Source organism: Melospiza georgiana, chromosome 2 (genome assembly GCF_028018845.1).
Source record: "Melospiza georgiana isolate bMelGeo1 chromosome 2, bMelGeo1.pri, whole genome shotgun sequence".
Lineage (NCBI taxonomy): Eukaryota > Metazoa > Chordata > Aves > Passeriformes > Passerellidae > Melospiza > Melospiza georgiana.
This window is the reverse complement of record NC_080431.1, coordinates 62625050-62634182: the sequence shown is the minus strand read 5'-3', so window position 1 is coordinate 62634182 and position 9133 is coordinate 62625050. Positions and strand designations below refer to the sequence as shown.

At 39.1% G+C, this 9133-nt stretch overlaps 1 protein-coding gene across 2 annotated transcripts in view; it reads left to right on the top strand.

Moving 5' to 3' along the window:
* The first annotated feature begins 7126 nt into the window (after positions 1-7126).
* Positions 7127-9133, top strand: part of TNFRSF19 (TNF receptor superfamily member 19) — a 57526-nt gene continuing 55519 nt past the window's right edge. For both annotated transcript variants that reach the window (XM_058018473.1, XM_058018474.1), the window contains exons 1-2: positions 7127-7366; positions 7557-7643. The gene's annotated coding sequence lies outside the window, so the exon portion shown is untranslated. The remainder of the gene's footprint in view (positions 7367-7556; positions 7644-9133) is intronic.

The following is a 9133-nucleotide window of genomic DNA, read 5'->3' as shown; positions in this document are numbered from 1 at the left end:
CATGCAAGGGCATGGTCCACAGAATAAACAGGCTTCTAAGAAATTACTTTTCTGTGAAAATTCAGTAAGGAATTTTAAAAACTTTCCTTCTCATCACTTATAGTATGACTTTGAAGATACTATTAGAACTTATGATTACTTTTCCTGAGTCATCTTCACTTCAAGTTTATAGTCACTTGTTTTTTTCATTATTTTCAACTATCTTTTCATAACTCATTGTTTTTTAGAAGAGCACACAGAGCTTTAAGGTGAGGAAGAGTGTAAAAATATGTCAAGGGAAAATAAACTGAAACTTTGCAAATCATGAGCTAGGAAATGTGTTAAAGTAGATACAGAACTCCAGACTGAAAACAGATGAATGTCAGAAGAAGAACATCTGCTTTGAAAAAAGTTGGCAGCAGATCAGCTGAACATGATGTCTTTCATAACCTCTGCTCTTTTGTTTATATTTTTCCTTATTCATTTGGTATTTTTATGGCTGTAGCTAATATGGAAGATTTCTTAAGGACAGTAGGATAAAGCTGTGAATACTTCACACAGGAAAAGTATAGTTTATCATCTATAACCAGGAAACAGGGGAAAAAAAATTAGCAAATCTATCAACTCCTTCAAAGTAGAATATGTGAAACAAATGATGTATTGCAACTGGAACTGCAGACAATTGCTTAGGGATTAGATCTAGTTACTATTTCTTCTGAGACATTGATTCTGTTCAGATGTCTTCTTAATGATAGTGCTATTTATCAAAGCTGGCTATTTAAGAGTGGTGACAATCTGTATATCTTCTTGTCTTTAATTTCTTCAAATAAACCTACTCTTCTCTGGGAGGTGAAACTCGGCCAAAAATTACACTAATGTTGCTCTATGAGTCAGTTACTATATATCATCATCTGAGGACAGGTTCTTTATGTCTGAATATCCAAAAATAACACACAGGCAAGGCCTCAGTTCAGAAAAATGCATTTATTTATGTATTATTGACTGTCTCCTTCTTAAAGATATGGACATATAAGTGCTTTGCTGTATGGATATATAGATGGAATTAAAGAAATCTCAAGTCTCTCCCCCTTTTGACTTTTGAATATGATTATAAGGTTTTGACTGACTAAAATTAGGCTCTTGACTGCAGAGGGAGTGAGTGCCCAGAATTTGCAGTCGTTCCATAAGGAAATTGAATTGCTCAGCAGAGAAACTTGGATTTTTGTTTGCAGTATGTATACTTTGGAATATAACATTTAGGCAGTACAGGATTTTTCCTTTGAACTACTGAAGTGAACTCCTAGATGTCAGAGCAATGACAAACAAGGGAAACTAGAATTGTCTTGTTAAGGTCTGTACTAATATAATTCACAGAAAACTATAAGTATTTGAGCATCTTGACTACTGCATTCCTATAGGTTCATGCTTCAACTAAATGGGTACTGAATCAAAGCCCTGGTATAAAAGAACATTTTAGAAAACAATTTCAAATAAAGCACCCACAAAAAATCAATTTCAAATAAAACACTGACCAAAAAGAAGTCAGTAAACTTGTTCTCAGTTTGTTCTTGAGTATTTGTGGGGAAAATAAAGATTGGGACAGAAGGCCAATTCTGCTCAAGATTGGCATAAAAAAGGGAAGAGGAAGGGAAAAGTAGTATAAGATCTGTGAAGTAGACTGAGAGTGTTTTATTTAAATGGGAAAAATTCTGAAGTATGAAATGAGAATAAAGGGCAAAACTGAACAAATGCTTGAAGATAGAAGCATGGTGATGTGTTTGCAGTGTCTCTATGATCAGACATAAGTATTTATAAACAACATTTTGTCTAAAATAAGAACATTCTTTCTAGCTGCAACTAACTTCATGATCTTTTAGAAATTTAGAAATAATTTTGCTGGAGTTTCCTTAAGGGAATGCTTCTGAAACTGTGTTTTGATAACAACTAGGCAGGTGGCCAACTAGGATCTCTACTCTGGATCACTGAATTGCACATCTCAGATTTGTTTCTCCATTCCCTTTCTTTCCACATTGCATCTTCTATAGAGAAGTTAGAATTGGATTTGGAGTTTTGGGGGATTTGTATTGTTTTCTGCAAAACATAACATCTCATGGTGAAACCTCAGAATGTTTTAAGAGTAAAGGTTGGGTAATTAAGTGCTTTGAAGAAAAGGGTGTGCTACAAGGTATGTAATTTTTCTTTAAAGTAGGATGAGAATACAGTGTTTCAAAAATATTTGCTGACTTCTGAAATACAAATTACAAAATCATTGAATCTCCCATTGCAGCTACATGAGCAATACTTCTAATCAAGCTTCAGCAGCCTTAGGGAAGTCAATTCACTGACACAACTCCACCAGCACCTCTGGAAAAAGTCCTAGGTTATTAAAGTTTGCAGGCTGGTGCAGAACTTCACCCACCCTAAGAGGCAGAAAATCACAGTGGATCATTTCAGTACAAGTGAAAAGAGGGAAGAAACTTTGTGTTTTCATTTAGTGAAACAGTAAAGAATGAAGACATGGCAGAAGCTTCTTTCTTCACTTCTTGGATGTGTGTGAGGACAGGTAAGGGCTGTGAAACTTGATTTCACAGTAAGGTGAAAAGCACACTATTGCCCTAGGGATGCTTGTTTTTATTAATCTTCAAGAGCACTTTCAATAGAGAAACTTTTGAAGTTTCAGAACCAGATTATTTTGGGTTGGAATTCATGCAGAATTGCTTTGCATTATTTCAGGTATAGTATTACAAAGAACTATTTTTACATTATTCTAAAGAGATAGGAAAACATACTGAGGGAAACTGAGGGAAACTGGATGGCCATACAGCATAAACCAACACTATTCCTTTGATTTCATTTTACCTAAAACTAACACAACTGAAGAGCTAACACAGTGAGAAAAAGTAACTTGCCTCCAGTCATAGCCATGTAATAGAACTAGGAATAAAACCACAATTTCTGACTCCCAATCACAGGTAAATTAGCTATTACTTCCTACAGCATGCATCTACATTATCCTTGAGGACAACCTCAAAGCCAAATTCAAAACTCTCCATGTTATCTAGATGTGGCAATGCCCGTGAGGCTTCCCTCAGAGTGATCCACCTGGTGTGCCAAGAACTAAAAATCTCCATTTTGCTTAGATCTCAGGGTACTCATAAGGGAACAAGTCAAAGCTGTCTCCTATGAAGACCCATGGGGGGAAAAAACCCACAGGCAAACTGCAATAAAAATTCAAGACCAAAGACAGGCAAAAAAAGCTGTTTTCTTCACTCAAATCATGAGGTCAGAGACTTGCTATTGCAGAACACATTAAAGGCAGACAGAATTTTTCCCCTTGAAAAATAAAAATTTAAAGGAACTACATCCAAAGCTATTATTAACTAGAGCAAGCTGCACTGCAACTGACAGTGCAGAGTGTTGCAGATCAGGGTGAGTCTGATGACACACTAGGTGATAACAGCGAGCCAGTTTTTCAGGATATGCCAAAGGGTCTTGATTTTTCTGCCTAAAGGTGCTGTATCTGAAGTTCTTACACATTATGACTCTCAAGGAGCTTGCAAGTGCTGGAGCAGGAAGTGGGAGGAGGTATCAGCAACACCTGGGCTAACAACAGCCCTGTGATCCAGCAGGAACAGGATGCCAGCTTCTGTCGGGATGGCAACGCAGATAATGCAGGTGCTTGGATTTGGGTATTCCAAAGCATCTCTCCTCACCACAGGGCTGCCTTGCCTCATGGAACAATATCCCCCTAATGCTTTGGGAGAGCAATGATCAACACTTCTGACATCAGCTGGGACCAGGATAGATAAGCATTGCTTCAGAGATAGTGCTGATCTGCCAAAAAAAGGCTCTGAAGATGGTCTTCCACCTCTGTAAATTGTTATCTCATTACTTATCATCAGGAGATAGCAGCCACAGTAGATATGCACGACGAAAGCTTGTCACTGCACCAGTGCTGCTTGTGTGGTGTTTATAAGAGGATATCCAGCATTTTTGCCACCCTTAGAAAGGCTGCAGCCAGCACAAGCAGTGGCTGCAGGGCCAGTGAGTGGGCTGTAACCATGGCACTGCTTGTCCTGTGATGGTTCCTGACCTCCTCTCTGAACATCTGCTGGAGCTCCTGTGCACTGAGGGAAAGCAAAGGCAAGAGGTGCAGTGAAGAGGTGCAGACAGCTCATGTATAAAGCAACATGATAAATAATTTGGTGTATATGATACAAGAATATAAAGCATAGCTTGAGCATTATGAATATTAGATGTATTAAGAATAGAGCAGGGGTACAAACCCCTTTATTTGGCTTGACTGTTTCTTCCACAAATAATTTTTCCCAAGATTTGGTTGTATTTAAGAAACATCTCCAGAACTTTATTACTTCTATCAACTGACAATCTTTTATAGCTTTGACCCAGTTAAGCACTGGCTATGAATAGCAGCCCTGGACTTTGTTCTGCTTCCCAAAAAATTCTTAAAGAGGAATCTAAGAGCCTGAGATCCTCATGTGGTAAAAAGTGAAGGATAAACCCACTAAATGTTTCTCAAGGAAGATTCTGTCTAAATTTAGAAAAATTTAGGCAATTAATTGGGAAGAGAGCATCTTCCTCTGCAGGACTTCCTCTCCAGAGACACCTCTGGTTTTTCATGGAAATCACAAGTGCTTCTTCCAGAAAAGCTTTTTAGATACCTAAAGAGTGAGTAAAAGTTGGGTCCCCAGTTTCAGCAATTTCCTATCTCAGTAATTTCAGTGATTAGAATAAAGCCTCTGGAGTGGAACTTAATGGATTTCAGACCACTCGTGCTTGAATGCCTTGCTAGGTTAGTGACCACAAGAGAAAGCATGAGCTGATGACCAAAAAGTGTAAAAGTGAAGTGTCACCTTAGGTAAGTTGTTTCTGACTCTGGTCTGTTCTGTGCTTTATACAAATCACAATATTATCCTCATTTTATGTAAGGAGTAAAAATCATTATCAGCTTTTGGAAAAATATTGAACAATGGAAACAACAGCTGTTGCTATTATTACACACATCTGGCCAAATTTTGAGGAGCCATAAAATAGGAAGTAGCAGATAGTTCAGGCTGACAGACTCCACAGTGAAAAGTAGTGTCATAAATGCAAAATGCAATGCCTAAGCTTTAGAAGGTTAGATTGGCAATAATTAACCTTACTTCTCTTTTTCATATGTATGAAAGAAAAATCAAAGACCTCTAATAAACCATCAGGACTTGCTTTTGCTTAAAATCCAGGGAAATAAGAGGCGCTTTCTCTGAAGAGCTTTGTTCTTAAAGCACCATTGAAATTGAAGGGGTTATTTTAGTTCAGCACAGCCCACCCATACATTTTATTTCAATATAAGCATTTCCAGTTTTACCACAAAAGCTACAAATGGAGTCTTTCTGGTGATAGAAGGTTGTATGTCGGAAGAATGCAAATTAATGTTGAAAGAGAAGTAAGCAGCCTGGATAATTTTCTTTTACTTATAATAGTTGGAAGTGGAAATTAGAGAAAGAGAGAAATATACGGTTTTTTCATGTTTTTTTCCAGCAGTGTATACCTGAAAGTCAGTTCATTACCTGCACCATACTTCTTTGTATGTGAATCAGCTCTTCTCCATCTCAGTTACCAGAACATCAAAGTCCTGCCTGGACAGGTGACACAAACCAATAATTAAACTCCGTCCAGCCAGCAACAGAATTACATTCTGCACCACCTTTTGTAGGTTTCTCGAGCATTTCTGGAAATATTTCTTGCCATCTCGAGGAGCAGAGCGCTCCTTGCCGGCGCACAGTGCGCCGTGCCGCCAGCAGAAGGCTCCCTATCCCAGCGAGTGCGGCGGGAGCATCATTCCCGAGCGGCGCAGGGCAGCGAGCGGGGACGGGCCGGGACAAGGAGGAGGCTGCAGCCCACCCACGGCAGCGGAACGAGGGATCCCCGCCGGACCCTCCATCGCTCCCGCGCTCGGCTGTCCACTGCCCATTACCCACCGATTGTTTGCTTTCCTTCTAACGCTTAAGGCAACCGGGACCAGCATATTGCCTCCTTCTACTTTTGCCTTTTAAATGAATTCACGGTTACTCGGTGTGCAGATATTTGCATGAGTCCCCCAGTTGACAGGCTCGTATCACTTTCATCTGCGCATGTGATACGCCCAAAGTATGGGGTATGCGTGGATGGGAACTCCAGCGACATCTTCAATACGGCCGATTATCCTAAAATCCATCCTGCTTGATATTTGTATGTTTTATTAGCCGCTGAAGTACAGAGGGCTGAATCAATCTCTGTGCCAAAAGTTAACTTAGCCTCAGATCACTGAATATGAAATTCAGTCGTACGTTTCTTCTGCCTTTCCTCTGCGCTGCAAGAGAGAAAGTCACAGCAGCCTTGAGGATTTCCCTGCTGGCCAGGGCCCTCCAGCAATCCTCAGAGCTGTGACCCGCAGCAGCACAGAGAATGTCTGTCCATACACTGCCATGACCCACAAGCCTCCCCCTCCCTCTGCGGAAGCGCAGTGGTGACCACTTCAAATCTGCTCTAGCTAAAAAATGCCTTTACACTGAAAAACACTTCCGTGAGTTACTTATGGCAGCTTCACAGCTCATTTACGCAAAGGAATCATGAGCCACGGATGAATCAGGCTCAAATAAAATGATTTGCAAAAGGCCACACAGTAAGCAGCAGGGAGGACGTGAGTCAGGGACTAAGAGCATGCTCTATTGTGCTTGGTGTTGCCAGTGCAAAAATCCAATGCCAGCGTGCAAAATGCACCATTTTCTCTGCTCCAAATCTCGACAAAGAGATAAAAGTAGCTTCTCTCGTGTGATACAGCTGCCTAGCAAACCGACCTTCATGTCTGACTTCAGAACTTTATGAAAGACTGTAACTTCCCTTTTGCAGTCAAAATTATAAAGGATCTTTTAAAGAAAACTTTCTAGCTACACTATTCTCTCTTCTTGGGAGGAAACTTAAATGCAGTGAAGACTTTGTGAAGTGAGCCTCGGGTTTGCTACAATGGACTAACCTGATTAGAAATCATGCAAACTCTTGCTGCTCTTGAGCTGCATTCCCCCACAGGCTGTATTACAGCTCTCTAACCAGTCCCACAGCATTGAATGATGTCATGGGATCTGCAGCTCAGCGAGATGAAAGGGATAAAGCGGAACCCGCTGGCACTGGGGAAAGCTTCCAACACACAATCCACAACACAGCTTGGGAACTCAAAAGCTACAGATCCAGCCACTCAACCCCAAGCATTTCAGAGTCGTGCGCATTCTTCCAGCACAAGCAAGGAGAGGGGGAAAAGAGCCAGTGCAGAGCACTGAAAGGCAGAATTTGAGTGCAGCTACCTGCTGGAAAAGGAGCTCTTTTTCCTCGCCAAAGCACTGCCTTTGATGTACGGCAACTGATCACTGATCAGATTACAGGCATTTGGTCTCAGTGCTCGTCTGCCTTTGATCTGCATGGTTAATTTTATTTTCCCGGATTTGGAGTTTCGTCTGGGCTTGTGCTGACATACTTTTTTGTTTTTCTTTTCTTTTTCTTTTTCTTTTTTTTTTTTTTTTTTTTTTTTTTTTTTTTTTAAGGAGGTAAAAGCATTTAATACAGAAGCTCCGGCGGTGTGAAATTAAGCTGCAGGAACTCTGGCACTGGAAAACTTCATCAGATAACAGGTACTGAATTTTGGGGTTGTTTCTCAGTTTTCTGTTGCAAGAATTTAAGGAATTATAAAGTTCACATAACCAATATTACTACACATCATTGTGTGTACAAAGTTCAAAAGATTGTTTGTAATTTATGCAGCATTTTGTTTGCAGCTCTTGGGCAGAATTATATAGAGAACAGACTATCTAGGATAATAGATTGAAAAATTGAAGCAAACCCAGTATTTTTTAATGCTTTGGGGGTACATAAGATTTTGGGTTGCACTGGTCATTCATACCATCTATAGTTTTGTAAATTTGTATTTGAATACATGTATTACATGACTCAGGGGAGTAGTTATTTTTCTGAGGAAAGACCAACCATATCTCCTACACACTGCAATACTTTGTTTGCTCTCAGTGCATTTATTAAACTGTGCCTTCTTCAGACAACACTTTTAAGCCCAATAGTTCCATACTTGAGATGAAAAAATGTCTCCACTTCCACAAGTTTTTAGAACTAAATTTATAAGCATAACATCCCTATCCACAAAAGGAAATGGTTTTATTTTAGGGTTGAAGGGATTATAGTTCAGCTGTACCATATGAAATATTGAAAATAAAAGTAATCTTCTGACCTGATGATAGAAGTTTCCTCTAAGGCATTTTAATAAATATATTAAAGAAATCTTAGGTTTGTCTAGAGCCAACAGCTAGTTTTGCTGAATTTCATAGAAGTTTTGCTGCATTTCAGTGATGCAATTTCCACTCACAGTGTTTTGTATTCTGTTCCTCAAACTCTTATTTATGAAAAGTATTGTGTTGAAGAAATTTTGAGACATCTACTCCATAAATTCATTCTAAGGGAACAATCTTTTGAAGGTTTAGGATTATTCACACATTTGCAGTTTTAAAGGGCCAGATCTTTGTGCGGGTTTGGGCCAAATCCATGAGTGTTCTGTGCCTGCAGCTGGAGTCAGACTGTTAAAATAAGACTCAAACTCCTTCTGTAGTATTTAAATATAATTTAGATTTTCAGAAGAACTCAGAACCCATAATTGGGACCAGACTTGCGAACATTCCAGACACTGAGGTCTTTGAAGATCTAGTCTTAATGGTGGCTAGTAATACTGACTTATATAGTCTTAGGTCTAAATTTAGGTGTATATAAATTTTAAATACATTTATTAAGAAATTGCAACTAAAAGTCAGTCAAGCATCACTTGAACACTATTCTTTAAGATGTCTACCAGTCCACAGGACCTTGAAGATATTAATATTTCAGTATGCACCATTGCAACATGCAAACCCAAATTTTAATAGGCTGCTTGCATCTGAGGAAGATCAAGTTATCAACACTTTCAGATAAATGTAGATACCTTTCATTAGTCAGTCTGCAAAGTTTGTTTCTTCTCATTAAAACAGTATTTGTATATATAAAACTTCAATTTACTGAATATCAAAAGATAATATGCCAGATACAGATTAACTAGGCCTGACTTGGAATTACTTAGTTTTCC